General features: G+C 38.1%; 1 pseudogene; it reads left to right on the top strand.

The window, feature by feature from the left end:
• Positions 1-631: 631 nt before the first annotated feature.
• LOC148162180 (signal transducer CD24 pseudogene) lies at positions 632-869 on the top strand (annotated as a pseudogene).
• The last annotated feature ends 20,208 nt before the right edge of the window (positions 870-21,077 follow it).

Genomic DNA, 21,077 nt, shown 5'->3' on the forward strand with positions numbered 1-21,077 from the left:
AAACCTGCAGCAGAGAATACTATATCCAGCAAGGCTATCGTTCAGAATAGGAGAAATAAAGAGTTTCCCAGACAAACAAAAAGTAAAGGAGTTTGTGACCACTAAACCGGCCCTGCAAGAAATATGAAAGGGGACTCTGAGTTGAAAGGAAAAACCAAAAGTGACAGTGTGATGGTAGGAAACACAAAAGTAGTAAAAATGAATATTTCTGTTAAAAAAAATCAGTCAAGGAACTCACAAAATAAAGGATGTAAAATATGACACTATATACATAAAATGTGGGGAGAAGAGGAGTAACAAACGGGTTCAAAATTAAACAACAATTTAATACAGACAGCTATATGCAGAAGATGTTGTGTACAAACCTAATGGTAACCACAAATCATAAATATGCAAAGGATAAAGAGAAAGAAATCCAAATATATCACTAAAGTATATCACTAAAGAAAACCAGCAAACCATAAAAGAGAGAAAGACAAGAAAGAATCAGAGAAAATCTTCAGAAACAACCACAAAACAATTAATAAAATGTTAATAAATATGACCCTGCCTGCACCTGCCCCAAGCCAGCAGTTCCCAACTTACCCCACATACAGTGAGACAAGCTATGCACCAATACCAACAGATGGACATGGGCAGAGCAATGGTGGCCAGGCTTGGACTGAGGATGCTACTTCTGGTGCTGTTCTTACCCACACAGATTTATTCAAATCAAACAATTGTTGTAACACTTTCAAGTAACTCCTTCCCAGAATACCTGAACTGCCCCAAATCCACCTAATGTCACTACCAGATCAACTGGCTGTGCTCTGCAGTCAATAGCCAGTCTCTTCATTTTCTCATTCTTCCTTCGACATCTCTACTGTTAAGAGCCTCAGGCCAAGAAATATCTGTACTTTCCTATCTTCTAAACCTAATCCAAATGGTGTCTAGACATCTAGTGTGACAAGGAAAAAAAACAGGTCTTCATTGAATCTGTTAACTCCAAACTATTAACATAGAAAATGTTGAGGATCCCAAATTTGATTGGTTTGAAGAACATGCAAAGGGTTTGACTAGATGATGAATCTCTATTAAATCTACTGGAGTTTCACATATAAGACGAAGAGACAACATCCATGACAGGTAAAGATAATTTCTTTAAATGTGGCTTAACAAGTATGAACATGTAAAATTCTACCTTGAAAATGAGAATAGGTTTTATCTTTCCTAGGTCTAAAAGATTAACTCTTTTCTTTGAGGCTTTGGATTTGGCATTGCATTTTTTTTTAAGATTTTATCTTTATTTGAGACAGAGAGAGAGAAAGCACAACCAGAGGGAGTGGTAGGCAGAGAGAGAAGCAGGCTCCTCCCTGAGCAAGGAGCCCAAAGCAGGACTCAATCTCAGGAACCAGGGATCATGACCTAAGCCAAAAGCAGACCCTTAACCGACTGAGTCACCCAGGCGTCCCACATTTGATTTTTTATATAGTAATTGACATGTACCAGAGCAATGAGGGATGGGAATCTACGTCAGATTGAAGCATAATGAGCAAATTTTGCTTATATACTTATCACCAATTCCTATTCAGCAACAGTGCCAGATTCATTTAGGTAAACTGATCCTAATGAGTAGAAGTACATTGACCTCAACTAATTTCAAAATGCTTTTTATTTCTGCTTATGTTGAAAGCTTTTTACAATTTAAAATATGATCTGTTTTGAAGGTAAAATTGACAAATCTTGAAATTAAAAAGGCAAAATATGTGCAGGAGCCAAAATTGTAAACCAAGTATTTGGGAAGTGAAGACGGGAAGCTTACTTACATTAAATTCAGAAAAACTTTTAAACTCTTTTTGTAAATACTTTTCTTTTTAACTCTGAATCAGAATAGCTACATTTGGAACACTTTCTGTTAGTCAATAATTTTAGATAGTTAGAACCTGGTCCTAAGCCTAAAGTGGGCTTGATTCTGGAAAGTAACTCATTTCACAACTGCCTCAATATACAGAAAGCTTTTTAAATACACACTCTAAGGTCTTTTGTTTGCATGGTCACACATTGATGTTTTGATGTTCCAATATCTGATATGGCCACAGTAGTCTTGATAACCAAAGCTATTTTTCTCCATCTTTAGGAACCTATACCTGAACAACCATATCTAAAAGATCTCAAGCTACTGTATGTGTCAATGAACATTCTCTTTTGTTTCATATCTGAATGTTGTATATCTATTTTGGATTGTATATTATGTTTCTATATTTCTGCTTTCATTCATGGTATGCTCATGAATGCTCATGTTATGGAATTGATTTTCATTGAACCCAAACTGTAAATAAAAAGAAAAAGCTGGGGATGCCTGGGTGGCTCAGTTGGTTAAGCATCTGCCTTCGGCTCAAGTCATGGTCCTGGGGTCCCGGGATTGAGCCCCTCATCGAGCTCCCTGCTCAGTGGGGAGTCTGCTTCTCCCTCTCCTTCTGCCTCCACCCCCGTTTGTGTCCTCTCTCACTCTCTCTCAAGTAAATAAATAAAATCTTTAAAATAAGAAATGCTGAAAGAGCAAGAAAAAAGGCAAAAAATATATATCTATCAATAATTACCTTGAATGTAAATGGCCTAAATGCACCAATCAAAAGACATAAGGCGACAAAAAGGATAAAATAAACAAAGCCTATCTATATGCTGCCTACAAGAGATACATTTTATTTTTTTTAAAGATTTTATTTATTTATTTGAGAGAGAGAATGAGAGACAGAGAGCATGAGAGGGAAGAGGGTCAGAGGGAGAAGCAGACTCCCCGCTGAGCAGGGAGCCCGATGCGGGACTCGATCCCGGGACTCCAGGATCATGACCTGAGCTGAAGGCAGTCGCTTAACCAACTGAGCCACCCAGGCGCCCCTAGAGATACATTTTAGACCTAAAGAAACCTGCAGATTGAAAGTGAGGTGATGGACATATATTTATCATGCAAATGGATGTCAAAAGAAAGCTGGGATAGCAATAGTTAGACAAAATAGACTTTAAAACAAAGACTGTAACAAGACACTAAGGACACTATATAATAATAAAAGAGACAATCCAAAAAAAAGATATAACAATTGTAAATATTTATGCTCCTAACATGGGAGCACCCAAATACATAAAATATTTAATAACAAACTTAAAGAAAGTAATTGATAGTAATACAATAATAGTAGAGGACTTTAACACCCCACTTACATCAATAGACAGATTATCCAAACAGAAAATCAACCAGGAAAATGAAGGCTTTGAATGACACACCGGACAAGATAGATTTAACAGATATATTCAGAACATTCCATCCTAAAACAGCAGAATGCACATTTCTTTTCAAGTGCACCTGGAACATCCTCCAGAATAGATCACATATTAGGCCACAAAATAAATTCAGAAAGATTGAAGTCATACCTGGCATCTTTTCTGACCACAACCCTATGAGACTAGAAGCCAACTACAACAAAAAATCTGGAAAGACCACAAATACATGCAGGTTAAATAATATGCTACTAAACGATGAATGGGTCAACCAAGAAATCTAAGAAGAAATTAAAAAGTACGTGGAAACAAATGAAAATACAATGCCTCAAAACCTTTGGGACACAGCAAAAATAGCTCTTTTTTTTTTTGAAGATTTTATTTATCTATTAGAGAGAAATCAGGAGGGGGGGTCAGAGGGAGAAGCAGACTCCCCACTGAGCAGAGAGCCTGATGCAGGACTTGCTCCCAGGACCACAAGATCATGACCTGAGCTAAAAGGCAGTCACTTAACCAACTAAGCCACCCGAGCACCCATTTCTAAGAAGGAAGTTTATGGCAATGCAGGCCTACCTCAAGAAACAAGAAAAATCTTAAATCAACAACCTAGCCTTACACCTAAAGGAGCTAAAAAAAGAACAAACGAAACACAAAGCCAAGAGAAGGAAGGAAATAATAAAGATTACAGCAGAAAAAATGATACACAAACTAAAGAAACAATAGAACAGATCAATGAAACCAGGAGTTGGTTCTTTGAAAAGATCAACAAAATTGATAAACCTCTAGCCAGACTCATTAAAAAAAAGAAAGAAAAAGGACTCAAATAAATCACAAATGAAAGAGGAAAAATAACCAATACTACAGAAATACAAACAATTGTAAGAGAATATTATGAAAAACTATATGCCAACAAATTGGACAACTTAGAAGAAATGCATAAATAGTTAGAAATGTATAACCTACCGAAACAGAAAGAGAAGAAATAAAAAATTTGAACAGGCTGATTACCAGCAAGGAGACTAAATCAATAATCAAAAACTCCCAACAAATAAAAGTCCAGGGCTAGACAGCTTCACAGGGGAATTCTACCAAACATTTAAAGAATAGAAACTTATTTTTCTCAAACTATTCTAAAAAATAGAAAAAGAAATCCCCAAATCCATTGTATCAGGCCAGTATCACCCTGAAATCCAAACCAGAAAAAGACACTATAAAAAAAAAAGAGAGAGAGAACTATAGGCCACTATCCCTGATGAACACGATGCAAAAATCCTCAACGAAATACTAGCAAACCAAATCCAACAATAGATTTCAAAAAATCATTCACCACAATCAAATGAGATTTATTCTCAGGATGCAAGAGTGGTTCAATATTTGTAAATCAATCAACATAATACATCACTGTATAAGGAAAGGATAAAAACCTATATATGATCATTTCAGTAGATTCAGAGAAAGCATTTGACAAAGTACAACATCCATTCATGATAAAAACCCTCAACAAAGTAGATTGAGAGGGAACATATCTTTTTTTAAATTTTTATTGTTATGTTAATCACCATACATTATGTCATTAGTTTTTGATATGTTCCATGATTCACTGTTTGTGCATAACACCCAGTGCTCCATGCAGAACATATCCTCTTTAATACCCATCACCAGCCTAACCCATCTCCCCACCCCCTTCCCCTCTAGAACCCTCAGTTTGTTTTTCAGAGTCCATCATCTCTTGTGGTTCATACCCCCTCCGATTTCCCCCTCTTCATTCTTCCCCTCCTGCTATCTTCTTCTTCTTCTCTTTTTTTTCCTTAACATATATTGCATTATTTGTTTCAGAGGTACAGATCTGTGATTCATGAGAGGGAACATATCTTAACATAATAAGGGCCATATATCAAAAATTTACAGCTAACATCATACTCAATGGGGGAAAAACTGAGAGCTTTGCCCCTAAGGTCAGGAACAAGACAAGGATGTCTACTCTCACCACTTTTATTCAACACAGTACTGGAAGTCTTAGCCACAGCAATCAGACAACAAAAAGAAACAAAAGGTATCTGATTCAGTATGGAAGAGGTAAAACTCTCTATTTGCAGATGACATGGTACTAGACGTAGAAACCCTGAAATACTGCACACACAAAAAAAATACTAGAACTGATAAAAAAAAATTTGGTACAGTCATAAGATATAAAATCAATGTATAGAAATCTGTTGCATTTCTGTACACCAAAAATGAAGCAGCAGAAAGAGAAATTAAGGAAAAAATCCCATTTACAATTTCACCATAAGTTACAAGATACATAGAAATAAACCTATCCAAAGATATAAAAGATCTGTACTCTGAAAACTATAAACAATGATGAAAGAAATTGAAGACAACACAAAGAAATGGAAACACATTCCATGCTCATGGACTGGAAGACCAAATATTCTGAAAATGACTATACTAACCAAAGCAATCTACACATTAATACAATCCCTATCAAAATACCAACAGCATTTTTCACAGAACTAGAAAAATCCTAAAATTTGTATGGAACTGCAAAACCCCAAGTAAACAGAGCAAGTGAATGAGAGGATGAGTGAAATAGGTGGTAGGTATTAAGGAGTATACTTGTGATGAGCACCTGGTGATTATAATAAAAAAATTTTTAAACGAACGAATGGATAGATAGATGATAGATGATGATAGACAGATGATAGATGATAGATAGATAATAGATATAGATGATAGATTGATAGATGATAGATAGATAGATGATAGGTAGATTGATAGATAATAGATGATAGATAGATGATAGATAGATAGATGATAGATAGATAGATAGATAGATAGATAGATAGATATAGATAGATAGATAGATAGATAGATAGATGATAGATGCATAGATAGATGATACATAGCTTGAGAATGAGAGCTAAGAGATAAAGCTTCCAATCTCGCTTTGCCACTAGCAAGCTGTGTGATGTTGGGTTACTCACTTATTTTTTTCTGAACCTCAGTTTCCTTTTCTGTAAAATGAGGCTGGGGTATATTGCCTTTATTCTCTCTACCCATGTTAAAATGTAAGTTCTTCCACTATATCCCTTTCCTCACATTTTTGATGTTATCTCAGATGAAATAAATGTTTTTAAGAAAATCAAGAATGGGGAGCAAGATGGCAGAGGAGTAGGAGACCTGGATTTCGTCTGATCTCAGGAATTCAGCTGAATAGGGATCAAACCATTCTGAACACCTACGAACTCAACAGGAGATCAAAGAAGAAAATAGTAACAACTCTCTGAACAAAGAAGCGACCACTTACTGGAAGGTAGGACGTGCGGAGAAGTGAATCTGAGGTGATATTCGGGAGGATAGACGGCGGGGGGAGAGGGTCTCTGTCGGCCGCTTCTGGCAAGTGATAGAGCCACGGAGCACAAAATTGGAACTTTTAGAAGTCGGCTCCGCTGAGGGACGTCGCTCCAGTGGCTAAGTGGGGGGGTGGAACCCTCACGGGACAGTGTGGTCTCAGGACCCTCGGGGTCACAGAAAAACTGGGGGTGCCTGAGTGCAGCAGAGCTCCCAGGTATCGGAGCGGGGAAGCCGGCTGCAGAGATGGAGCCGAGGCACAGGCTCTCAGCTCCGGGTTGCCATGAACTGTGATCCCCCTCCAGCAGGGACCCAACAAGCGGCAGAGCTGGGCAGACTCCCCTTCCTCCCCTGGGAGGAGCGGCCAGGAGCGCACTGCAGGGATCTGCTGGGTTTGGAGACTCCACACGGGGTTGGGTGCCAGAGATACAAATGCTCGGTCACAGGCTGGGTGAGCACGGAGTGCGGCCGGAGACCAGGGAGACGGGAGTGACTGCTTTTCTCTGGGGGCGCACTGAGGACCAGGACCCTGAGTTCTCAGCTCCTCCGGGTGGAGATTGGGAGGCCACCATTTTCACCCTGGTCCTCCAAAGCTGTACCGAGAGCTTGCAGGGAAAAAAAGCTCCTGAGAACAAACCCAAGCAGCTTACTTAGCGCTGACCAATAAGGGCGGGGCAATTCTACCTCCGGCAAAGACATTTGGGAACCACAGCAACGGGCCCCTCCCCCAGAAGATCAGCACCAATGGCTAGCAAGCCAAGACCAAGTTTACCGATCAAGGAGAATGGGAGAACTCCAGTGCTAGGGGAATACTGCACATAGAATTCATGGCTTTTTTTTACCATGATTCATTAGTTTTTCAAAGTTAATTTTTTAACTGTTTTTTTTAATTTTTCTTTTTCCCTTTTTCAATCAACATCTTATCAATCCCTTTTTTAAAACGAGATTTTTTATTTTTCACTTTTAGAGTCATATTTTATGCCTTCATAGTAGTTACCCTTAGTTTTGGCATATATATATAAGTTGTTCTCTAAAATTTTATGATACAGTTTCTTCTAACAGATCAAAATATACCCTAAATCACTAGTGTATGGCTTTGTTCTAGTCTCCTGCCTGATCACATTCTCTCCCTTGTTTTTTTAATCTTCTTTCTTTTATCAAACAATGTCTTATCTTATAAATTCCTTTTATAAAATCTTTTATAATTTTCATCTTACAGTCATCTTCCAACCCTTCATTGTATCAACCCTTGTTTTGTACATGTATAAGTCTTTCTTCCTTTAAAATTTTAGGAGGCACTTTTTTCTAACAGACCAAAATACGCCCAAAATCTAGTGTGTGGCACTGATCTATGTACTAGCCTGATCATATTTGATCATATTCTAGGTTTTTTTGTATTGTTCTGTTTTTGTTTCTATTTTTTTCTTTTTCTTTTTTTTTCTTTCTCTTTCTTTTTTCTTTCTTTCCCTTTCTTTTCCCCTGGTTTCAGGTCTTTTCTGATTTGTATAGAGTATATTTGCTGGAGACGTTGTTAACCTGTTAGCATTTTGTTCTCTCATTCATCAATTCTCCTCTGGACAAAATGACAAGACAAAAAAAATCACCTCAGTAAAAAGAACAAGACGGAATACCATCAGCCATGACCTACTCAATACGGACATTAGTACAATGTCGGACCTAGAGTTCAGAATCATGATTTTAAAGATACTAGCTGGGCTTGAAAAAAGCAAGGAAGTTATTAGAGAAACCCTTTCTGGAGAAATAAAAGAACTAAAATCTAACCAAGTCAAAATCAAAAAGGCTATTAATGAGGTGCAATCAAAAATGGGGGCACTAACTGCTAGGATAAATGAGACAGAAGAAAGAATCAGCGATATAGAAGACCAAATGATGGAAAATAAAGAGACTGAGAAAAAGAGAGATAAACAACGACAGGATCACGAGGGCAGAATTCGAGAGATAAGCGATACGATAAGACGAAACAACATTAGAATAATAGGGATCCCAGAAGAAGAAGAAAGAGAGAGGGGGGCAGAAGGTATATTGGAGCAAATAATAGCAGAGAACTTCCCTAATGTGGGGAAGGAAACAGGCATCAAAATCCAGGAGGCACAGAGAACCCCTCTCAAAATCAATAAAAATAGGTCAACACCCCGACATCTAATAGTAAAGCTCATGAGTCTCAGAGACAAAGAGAAAATCCTGAAAGCAGCTCAGGAGAAGAGATATGTAACCTGTAATGGTAGAAATATTTGATTGGCAACAGACCTATCCACAGAGACCTGGCAGGCTAGAAAGGACTGGCATGAGATCTTCAGAGCACTAAATGAGAAAAATATGCAGCCAAGAATACTATACCCAGCTAGGCTGTCATTGAAAATAGAAGGAGAGGTAAAAAGCTTCCAGGACAAACAAAAACTACAGGAATTTGCAAACACGAAACCAGCCCTCCAAGAAATATTGAAAGGGGTCCTCTAAGCAAAGAGACAGCCTAAAAGCAGGATAGATCAGAAAGGAACACAGACAACATACAGTAACAGTCACCTACAGGCAATACAATGCACTAAATTCATACCTTTCAATAGTTACCCTGAATGTAAATGGGCTAAATGCCCCAATCAAAAGACACAGGCTTTCAGATTGGATTAAAAAACAAGACCCATCCATATGCTGTCTGCAGGAGACTCATTTTAGAACAAAGACACCCCCAGATTGAAAGTGAGGGTGTGGAAAACAATTTACCATGCTAATGGACACCAAAAGAAAGCTGGGGTGGCAATCCTTATATCAGACAAATTAGATTTTAAAACAAAGACTGTAATAAGAGATGAAGAAGGACACTATATCCTACTTAAAGGGTCTATCCAACAAGAAGATCTAACAATTGTAAATATCTATGCCCCGAACATGGGAGCAGCCAATTAATAACAAAAGCGAAGAAACACATTGAAAACAATACAATAATAGTGGGGGACTTTAACACCCCCCTGACTGAAATGGACAGATCATCTAAGCAAAAGATCAACAAGGAAATAAAGACTTTAAAGGAAACACTGGACCAAATGGACTTCACAGACATATTCAGAACATTCCATCCCAAAGCAACAAAATACATTCTTCTCTAGTGCCCATGGAACATTCTCCAGAATTGATCACATCCTACGTCACAAATCAGGTCTCAACCGGTACCAAAAGATTGGGATTATTCCCTGCATACTTTCAGACCACAATGCTTTGAAACTAGAACTCAATCACAAGAGGAAAGTCAGAGAGAACTCAAATACTTGGAAGCTAAAGAGCATCCTACTGAAGACTGAATGGGTCAACCACGAAAAAAAAGAAGAATTAAAAAAATTCATGGAAACCAATGAAAATGAAAACACAACTGTTCAAAATCTTTGGGATACAGCAAAGGCAGTGCTGAGAGGAAAGTATATAGCAATACAAGCCTTTCTCAAGAAACAAGAAAGGTCTCAAATACACAATCTAACCCTACACCTGAAGGAGCTGGAGAAAGAACAGCAAATAAAGCCTAAACCCAGCAGGAGAAGAGAAATAATAAAGATCAGAGCAGAAATCAATGAAATAGAAACCAAAAGAACAGTAGAACAGATCCACGAAACTAGGAGCTGGTTCTTTGAAAGAATTCACAAGATTGATAAACCCCTGGCCAGACTGATCAAAAAGAAAAGAGAAATGACCCAAATCCACAAAATCATGAATGAAAGAGGAGAGATCACAACCAACACCAAAGAAATACAAACAATGATAAGAACATATTATGAGCAACTCTATGCCAGCAAATTAGATAACCTGGAAGAAATGGGTACATTCCTAGAGATGTATCAACTCCCAATACTGAACAAGGAAGAAATAGAAAACCTGAACAGACCTATAACCATGAAGGAAATTGAAGCAGTCATCAAAAATCTCTCAACAAACAAAAGCCCAGGGCCAGACGGCTTCCCAGGGGAATTCTATGAGACATTTAAAGAAAAATAAATACCTATTCTCCTGAAACTGTTCCAAAAAATAGAAATGGAAGGAAAACTTCCAAACTCATTTTATGAGGCCACCATTACCTTGATCTCAAAACCAGACAAAGACCCCATCAAAGAGGAGAATTACAGACCAATATCCTGATGAACATGGATGCAAAAATTCTCGCCAAAATACTAGCCAATAGGATCCAAAAGTACATTAAAAGGATTATTCACCACGACCAAGTGGGATTTATCCCTGGGCTGCAAGGTTGGTTCAACATCCGCAAATCAATCAACGTGATACAATACATTAACAAAAGAAAGAACAAGAATCATAGGATCCTCTCAATAGATGCAGAAAAAGCATTTGACAAAGTACCACATCCTTTCTTGATCAAAACTCTTCAGAGTATAAGGATAGAGGGTCATACCTCAATATCATAAAGCCATCTATGAAAAACCTACAGTGAATATCATTCTCAATGGGGAAAAGCTGAGAGCTTTCCCCCTAATGTCAGGAACGCGGCAGGGATGTCCTGCCATCAGGACACTGGCAGGCAGATGATATGATTCTGTATGTGGAAAACCCAAAAGACTCCACCCCAAAACTGCTAGAACTCGTACAGGAACTCAGTAAAGTAGCAGGATATAAAATCAATGCACAGAAATCAGTGGCATTCCTATCCACCAACAACAAGACAGAAGAGAGCCCAATCAAGGAGTCGATCCCATTTACAATTGCACCCAAAACCATAAGATACCTGGGAATAAATTTAACCAAAGAGGCAAAGGATCTGTATTCAGATAACTATAAAATACTCATGAAAGAAATTGAAGAAGACACAAAGAAATGGAAAAACGTTCCATGCTCATGGATTGGAAGAACAAACATTGTGAAGATGTCCATGCTACCTAGAGCAATCTACACATTCAATGCAATCCCCATCAAAATACCATGCACTTTTTTCAAAGAAATGGAACAAATAATCCTAAAATTTGTATGGAACCAGAAGAGAAACCGAATAGCCAGAGGAATCTTGAAAAAGAAAAGCAAAGCTGGCAGCATCACAATTCCGGACTTCCAGCTCGCTTGTAAAGCTGTCATCATCAAGACAGTATGGTACTGGCACAAAAACAGACACATAGATCAATGGAACAGAATAGAGAGCCCAGAAATGGACCCACAACTCTATGGTCAACTAATCTTTGCCAAAGCAGGAAAGAATGTCCAATGGCAAAAAGACAGTCTCTTCAACAAATGGTGTTGGGAAAATTGGACAGCCACATGCAGAAGAATGAAACTGGACCATTTCCTTACACCACACACAAAAATAGACTCAACATCATTGAAAGACCTAAATATGAGACAGGAGTCCATCAAAATCCTAAAAGAGAACACAGGCAGCAACCTCTTCGACCCCAGCCGCAGCAAGTTCTTCCTAGAAACATCGCCAAAGGCAAGGGAAGCCAGGGCAAAAATGAACTATTGGGATTTCATCAAGATAAAAAGCTTTTGCACAGCAAAAGAAACAGTCCACAAAACCAAAAGACAACCGACAGAATGGGAGAAAATATTTGCAAATGACGTATCAGATAAAGGGCTAGTATCCAAAATCTATAAAGAACTTATCAAACTCAACACCCAAAGAACAAATGATTGAATCAAGAAATGGGCAGAAGACATGAACAGACATTTTTCCAAAGAAGGCATCCAAATGGACAACAGACACATGAAAAAGTTCTCAACATCGCTTGGCATCAGGGAAATCCAAATCAAAACCTCAATGAGAGATCACCTCACACCAGTCAGAACGGCTAAAATTAACAAGTCAGGAAAAGACAGATGTTGGTGCGGATGCGGAGAAAGGGGAACCCTCCTAAACTGTTGGTGGGAATGCAAGCTGGTGCAACCACTCTGGAAAACAGTATGCAGGTTCCTCAAAAAGTTGAAAATAGAGCTACCATACGATCCAGCAATTGCACTACTGGGTATTTACCCCAAAGATACAAATGTAGGGATCCGAAAAGGTACGTGCCCCCCGATATTTATAGCAGCAATGTCCACAATAGCCAAACTCTGGAAAGAGCCAAGATGGCCATCGACAGATGAATGGATAAAGAAGAAGTGGTATATTTATATACACAATGGAATATTATGCAGCCATCAAAAGGAATGAGATCTTGCCATTTGCAATGACGTGGATGAACTGGAGGGTGTTATGCTGAGTGAAATAAGTCAATCAGAGAAAGACATGTATCATATGACCTCACTGATATGAGGAATTCTTAATCTCAGGAAACAAACTGATAGTTGCTGGAGTGGGGGTGGGGTGGGAGGGGTGGGGTGGCTGGGTGATAGATATTGGGGAGGATATGTGCTATGGTGAGGGCTGTGAATTGTGCAAGACTGTTGAATCACAGATCTCTACCTCTGAAAAAAATAATGCAATATATGTTAAGAAAAAAAAGAAGAAGAAGATAGCAGGAGGGGAATAATGAAGGGGGGACATCTGAGCGGGAGATGAACTATGAGAAACAATGACTCTGAAAATCAAACTGAGGGCTCTAGAGGGGAGGGGATGGGGGGATGTTTTAGTCTGATGATGGGTATATAAGAGGGCACGTTCTGCGTGGAGCACTGGGTGTTATGCACAAACAATGAATCATGGAACACTACATCAAAAACTAGTGATGTAATGTATTGGTGATTAACATAACAATAAAACAGTTAAAGGGAAAAAAATGAGTCTGCAACAAATGGGAGCCAGGGCCTCACTCACAAGATATGCAGAAATGTAAGAGACTGACAGAGTATTGTCTCCTTGTAATATATATCTCACAGGCTGATACAAAAATTAAGTGAAATAAAGAATATAAATTACATAACAAAGTGATTAGGACACAAAAATAGCTCAGTAAAAGTAATTTCTATTATTATTGTTATAGTAATTGTCATTTTGGTTTTTGTTGCTTTTTAACATCACTCACATTAAAGATGGCTTGTGGTTTACCTACTAGTCTGCAACTTACCTTGTCCAAGAAGAGAATTGATCCATAATCTTGGAGTTTGGTGGATCCTGCAGGTGGGGCTAAATGGCCATGGGTGGGGGAAAAAGTGAAAAGGCAGAGTGGTCATTAAAGATATGGCTCTTGGGAGCCTCAGTGGGAACCACATTGTCAGTCCTCTGCAATCTATGGTAATAGGGTAAGTGATGAAATTGGTGACTGTTGTCAGAGGCTTCAACCTCTGCTATTTTGTTTCCTTCTCTACCCTAACAGAATCTGAAATTTCCTAACACAGCAATCCTCTACCTGGAATGCCTTTCCCTCCCCTCTCTACCATTTGTTTTCTGGAAGGCAGAATATAATGGAAATAACCCAAGATATCCTGGATTTAAATCTAAGCTTTGCAATTTACCAAAAAGTCTTTTTTTAAAATAGAAAACAGAGTAAGTAACATTTAAATCTTTTGTATTTCCAGTGACCAGAATAAGCATTAGGCAAAGTGATGAATTTTGACATAGAGCTTCAGTCTCTTTGAGGTCCAGCCCCATGTGGGCACTACCCAGGGGATGGTTGACCTAGATCTTCCCTTCAAGGTCTAGAATATAGGTTTTACTCCACCTTTATCTTCCCAGACCATTTGGAATTTGTAGTCCTTGTTTATCTTCTTCATAGGATTCAATCCTTCACATCAAAATGCCTAATGGTGCTTTTGAGTAGCTTAAACTCTGCTAATGGCCATAATTCAACCTACCCCAGAAGCAGAAGGCCAGCTGCCTGGTTATGTGCTGGCCTATTTATAATTTAAGGACTATCCCAATGTGTTATTTATCACATTGTATTTCAGAATTTATTCCTGGACATATAAGTCATTTCCCAATGGAAATGGTTCTTTCTTGTTCCTCTTAATTCATCATGAGATATTTACTAGCTATCCCTTTGCAAACAGTAGAGTCTGTGCCTCTGGTGGAGTATAACATTTTAGAATGGCCACTAGGCTTGGAGTCAGACAGTCTGGGTTCAAGACTCAGCTTTATTACTTCCTAGTTCTCTGTGGGAGTCAGCATCTAAGGGGATGAACTTACCTGCAACCAGATGGCTTTGAATCCTAATGACTCACTAATTAGATGACTTCTGGCTGACCACATAACCTTTCTGAGCCCCACTTTTCCCATTTTTAAAATAGGAATGATAATACCTAACTGGTAGAGCATTCTGAGTAGTTAATGAGGTATCATGCCTACCCAGTGCTCATCACATTATAGCAGCCACCCAACAAGTATGACCTCTACTCCAGCCATTGAGGGTCTTGTCTTCCTCTAAACTCACAGCACATGATGATCCTGGCAAGAATGGGATACTCACATGCCTGTGGCTCCCAGCACATAGTTGAAGTCAATGAGTATAAGAAAAAGAATACTGCAATTTTCAGGATACAAGGCAATTGAAAGTTGGCCTCAACATTGGGAAGAAAATAGTGAATGCTGAGGACTGTGGCAAGCTGGGGAGTATGTATTTCATCTAACACACCCACCACTCCAGCCCATAGTTGCCCCACATGAGGATAAACCCATACTAACAGATCTGTTTTTTCAAAAGAAGTTAGATATCTATTTGGATTTTTAGGTAAATGTTCTCAGTTTTTAATTGTTGGCTCACTAAAAAACAAACATAAACCAAACTTGGAAACTCAAACAAAATATTTCTACAAGCTTAGTCCAGCCCACTGACTAGAGAACTCTGTTTAATCACAGTCACTTGATATCATTTAAGCCCTGAGCTTATATTACTCCTTAACTTTTAGTGCTCAAGTTCTGTCTCTAGTTATATCTTGTTGAGCTACCTGAGTAAGATATTTGAGAGAAGGGTTGGTGTCTTGCTCAGGAAATAGCCACAATTGGTAAACTCTCCTTTGAGTTATATCCTTTAAGCCCTTGAAATGACTTGTTTCCCTCCAGAAGAACTTGTTGACTTCTTTGTGCCATGACACAGGAATACAACAGCTGGCTGCCTCTGGGAGGTTGAAAATAAACAGGTTCAGAAGCTCTGAAGACAGCAAATGGACATTGTAGGTGGAGAAACAGCCCAAAATAAATACAGCTGTTGAGGCGGAAAATTCTATTTACTTTGGCCCTTTTGAGGTCTATACTGGGGGAGGGAGAATAGCAAATCCTGAAACTTTTCATATACTGCTGACAGAGACCCTATTCAGGGGCTGGTCTCTACTGCTAAGCATATTTATACTTGTCATTTAGTATATATTTGATGATTAACAGATTGAGTAAGCATCTCAAATGATAGAGAACATTTTAACTAAATGAAAATGATGAGTTAAAGTTCTCTGCACTGGAGGGCCTATGTTAATGTCTTTTCTGGTTTGGAATACAATTCACAAAACATTCTTTACCATGAGCTTTGTTTGCCATAGACATAAGAGAGAAGACACTAGCTTGAGAGGCAAAAAATGTGGGCTCTAGTCTTAGCTTGCTAACTAGCTATATGACCTTAGTAAATTGTTGCAATATTCAGGGACCCAGTTTCTTCCCCTATAAAGTGAAGGATTCAGAGAGAAGATCTAGAGTGGGAGCAGTTGAGAAATAGTATGGGATGAGGAAACAAAAGGTCCACATTAACAAGCTGGCTATGATCATTCATTTCTATGAAAACTTGGATGGGAAAGAACATAAACTCTGAATCAGTCTCTACCTCTACAGACAGGACAAATCAGAATCTTCTTCCGGTGTTGTAACCATGAATTAGAGAGTAGAATTTACATGAAAATGCTTTAAATGGGGGGCGCCTGGGTGACTCAGTTGTTAAGCATCTGCCTTTGGCTCAGGTCATGATCCGGGGGTCCTGGGATCGAGCCCCATGTCGGGCTCCCTGCCCTGCGGGAAGCCTGCTTCTCCCTCTCCCACTCCTCTGCTTGTGTTCCCTCTCTTGCTGTGTCTCTCTCTGTCAAATAAATAAATAAAATCTTTAAAAAAAAAGAAAATGCTTTAAATGGATATACAAATATAGACATTGGTATCAGACAGAATCTGATACCCTTTGAACCCTGAACCCACCAGTTTCAGGTACTCATGGAAAGGTGACTTAAGACTTTTAACATTATTTTCCTAATTCACAAAATGCACATAAAAATATCTACTTCATTGGGTTTTGTAATGATTAAATTAAGTGAAGTAACATAAGGAAATCATAAAATGCCATAAATAGTAATTATTATTGTTGTAAAAGACAAATGGCATTGATGTAAGATCTCCATTGCATTATTCCATGGTGCTAATTAGCTAAATCAAAAACCAAACTTTTTTTTTTACACTTTGATCTCAACTAAAATTAATCTCCCTTTACAAAAAAATAGCATCAAACAACAAAACAGAAAGAGTGATACAGTTTAAGTTGATCATGAACCTAGTTGTTTTCTGAAGCCCAGGAGGGAATAAAGCCAAGACAGTCAAACATTTTGGCTCAAGCTTAGCCTGCCTTGCAAGGGCCTGTTGCACTGAAGTAAAAGTAATGGGAAAATTTCCTTCAGAAAGCAAAGATCACAGTCCCTTTTTCAGAAGGCAGCCCATGGAAATATTTGGGTGTGTAGGGATCCAGGAAGCAAAAGCAAAAATCCCAGATGGACACTGTTGCAGACTGTTCTCAGGGCAACATTCCAGACTTTTCTAAAATCCATATCACAGGAGTAGCTCTTTATCTAAATAATTCTCCAGACCTTGCCAATATCACAGGGTACACTTGAAATCAAACTGCATCCAGATGGCAAGAAATGGGTTCAAACTCTCCTCCTATGACAAGTGAATTAATCATTCATTCATTCATTCATTCATTTACTCACTCAAAACACAGATTTTATTAGTCAAATATAGGCACTATGCTGGATGCTGCAACCATAAACTAGGCAAAGTCACTTCTCTCAGTAATGATCTGAAATACAAAGATTCTTGCACACATAACTCAAAGGGCTTTGTAATATCAAGGCTCTAGTGAGTAAATATTAAGATAAATGAAATAATATTAAATGTATCTACTCTACCACAGATATCTTACTGAGGACAATCTATCCTCCACAAAAGGGAGATACTAATCATATATATATATATATATATAAACATGTTCATGGAGCATCATTCATAGTAGCGATATAAACATCCAACGAATTGAATAATGGTTCAAAAAGTTGGGATGCATGAAAAAATGGAATGCACATTAGGAAGGATATAATTATGAAGATCAGCAAGATGAAACTCATTTATGTGACATAATAGAAATAATACAAAATTAAGACATTTAACATGGGGCATAATTACATATATGAAAAATACATATTTTTTCAGAATAAGGTCTGAAAGAGAATATAAAATTTTTGTAGTTTTATAAAGTAGTGCAATTTTCTTTTTATTTAAATTCAATTAATTGACATATAGTATATTATTAGTTTCAGAGATAGAGTTTACTAATTTATCAGTTGCATATAACACCCAGTGCTCATTACATCAAGTGCCCACCTTAATGCCAATCACCCAGTTACACCACACATTCACCCACCTCCCCCCAGCAACCCTCAGTTTGTTTCCTAGAGTTAAGAGTCTCATGGTTTGTCTCCCTCTCTGATTTCATCTTATTTTCTTTTTCCCTCCCTTCGCCTATGATCCTCTGTTTTGTTTCTTAAATTCCACATGAGTGAAATCATATAATTGTCTTTCTCTGATTGACCTATTTTACTTAGCATAATACCCTCTAGTTCAATCCACATCATTGCAAATGATAAGCTTTCTCTTTTTTTGATGGCTGAGTAATATTCCATTGTATATATATAGCACATCTTCTTTATCCATTATTTAGTAAATGGATGTCAATGGACATCTGGCTTTTTCCATATTTTGGCTATTGTGGACATTGCTGCTATAAGCATTGGGGTGCAGGTCCCCCTTCGGATCACTATGTTTGTATCCTTTGGGTAAATACCTGGTAGTGCAATTGCTAGGGTGTAGGATAGCTCTATTTTTAACTTTTTGAGGAACCGCCATACTATTTTCCAGAGTGTCTGTACCAGTTTGCATTCCGACCAGATTGTGCCCCTTTCTGTAACCAGTTTGCATTCCCAAAGAGTATTCCCCTTTCTCTGCATCCATGCCAATACCTGTCGTTTCCTGACTTGTTAATTTTAGACATTCTGACTGGTGTGAGATGGTATCTAATTGTGGCTTTGATTTATATTTCCCTGATGCCGAGTGATTTGAGCATTTTTTTCATGTGTCTGTTGGCCATTTGTATGTCTTCCTTGGAGAAATGTCTGTTCATGTCTTCTGCCCATATCTTGACTGGATTTTTGTTTTTATGGGTGTTGAGTTTGATAAGTTCTTTATACATTTTGGATACTAGCCCTTTATCTGATAAGACATTTGCAAATATCTTCTCCCATACTGTAGATTGTCTTTTGGTTTTGTCGGCTATTTCCTTTGCCATGCAAAAGCTTTTTCTCTTGATGAAGTCCCAATAATTCATTTTTGCTTTTGTTTCCTTTGCCTTTGAAGACATGTCTAGGAGGAAGCTGCTGCAGTTGAGATCAAAGAGGTTACTACTTGTGTTCTCCTTTAGGATTTTGATGAATTCCTGTCTCACATTTAGGTCTTTTATCCATTTTGAGTTTATTTTTGTGTATGGTATAAAAGAATGGCCCAGTTTCATTTTTCTGCATGTAGCTGTCCAATTTTCCCAACCACCATTTGTTGAAGAGACTGTCTTTTTTCCATTAGACATTCTTTCCTGCTTTGTCAAAGATTAGTTGATCATAGAGTTGAAGGTCAATATCTGAATTCTGTATTCTGTTCCATTGATCTATGGGTCTGTTTTTGTACCAGTACCATATTGTCTTGATGACTATAGCTTTGTAATACAGCTTAAAGTCCAGAATTGTGATGCCACCCACTTTGGTTTTCTTTTTCAACATTCTTTTGGCTATTCAGGGTCTTTTCTGGTTCCATACAAATTTTAAGATTACTTGTTCCAGCTGTTTGAAAAATGGTGATGGTATTTTGATAGGGATTGCTTTGAATGTGCAGATTGCTCTGGGTAGCATAGACATTTTAAGAGTATCTGTTCTTCCAATCCATGAGCATGGAAGGTTTTTTCATTTCTTTGTGTCTTCCTCAATTTCTTTCATGAGTATTCTATAGTTTTCTGAGTACAGATTCTTTGCCTCTTTGGTTAGATTTAATCCTAGGTATCTTATGGTTTTGGGTGCAATTGTAAATGGGATCGACTCCTTCATTTCTCTTTCTTCTGTCTTGTTGTTGGTGTATAGGAATGCCACTGATTTCTGTGCATTGATTTTATATCCTGCCACTTTACTGAATTCCTGTATGAGTCCTAGCAGTTTTGGGGTGGAGTCTTTTGGGTTTCCCACATAAAGTATCATATCATCTGCAAAGAGTGAGAGTTTGACTTCTTCTCTGCCAATTCGGATGCCTTTTATTTCTTTTGTTGTCTGATTGCTGAGGCTAGGACTTCTAGTACTATGTTGAACACAAGTGGTGAAATGGACATCCCTGCCCTGTTCCTGACCTTAGGGGAAAATCTCTCAGTTTTTCCCTGTTAAGAATGACATTCACTGTGGATTTTCTGTATATGGCTTTTATGATATTGATGTATGTTCCCTTCATCCCTACATGGTGGTGAGTTTTTATCAAGAAAGAATTCTGTATTTTGTCAAATTCTTTTTCTGCATCTATTGAGAGGATCATATGATTCTTGTCCTTTCTTTATTAATGAGGTGTATTACACTGATTGATTTGCAGATGTTGAACCATGCTTGCAGCCCGGAAATAAATCCCACTTGGTCATGGTGAATAATCCTTCCAATGTACTGTTGGATCCTATTGGCTTGTATCTTGATGAGATTTTAACATCCTTGTTCATCAGGGATATTGCTCTGTAATTCTCCTTTTTGATGCGGTCTTTGTCTGGTTTTGGGATCAAGGTAATGATGGCCTCATAAAATGAGTTTGGAAGTTTTCCTTCCATTTCTATTTTTTGGAACAGTTTCAGAATAGGTATTCATTCTTCTTTAAATGTTGGCAGAATTTCCCTGGGAAGCCATCTGGCCCTGGGCTTTTGTTTGATGGGAGATTTTTGATGACTGCTTCAATTTCCTTCGTAGTTATAGGTCTGTTCAGGTTTTCTATTTCCTCCTGGTTCAATTTTGGTAGTTGATACATCTCTAGGAATGCATCCATTTCTTCCAGGTTATCTAATTTGCTGGCATAAAGTTGCTCATAATATGTTCTTATAATTGTTTGTATGTCTTTGGTGTTAGATCTTCTTGTTGGATAGACCCTTTAAGTAGGATATCCTACTTAAGAAAGTGTCCTTCTTCATCTCTTATTACAGTCTTTGTTTTAAAATCTAATTTGTCTGATATAAGGATTGCCACCCCAGCTTTCTTTTGGTGTCCATTAGCATGGTAAATTG

Source organism: Eumetopias jubatus, unplaced genomic scaffold (genome assembly GCF_037043125.1).
Source record: "Eumetopias jubatus isolate StellerSeaLion01/CBP00866 unplaced genomic scaffold, mEumJub1_p1.0 scaffold_17, whole genome shotgun sequence".
Lineage (NCBI taxonomy): Eukaryota > Metazoa > Chordata > Mammalia > Carnivora > Otariidae > Eumetopias > Eumetopias jubatus.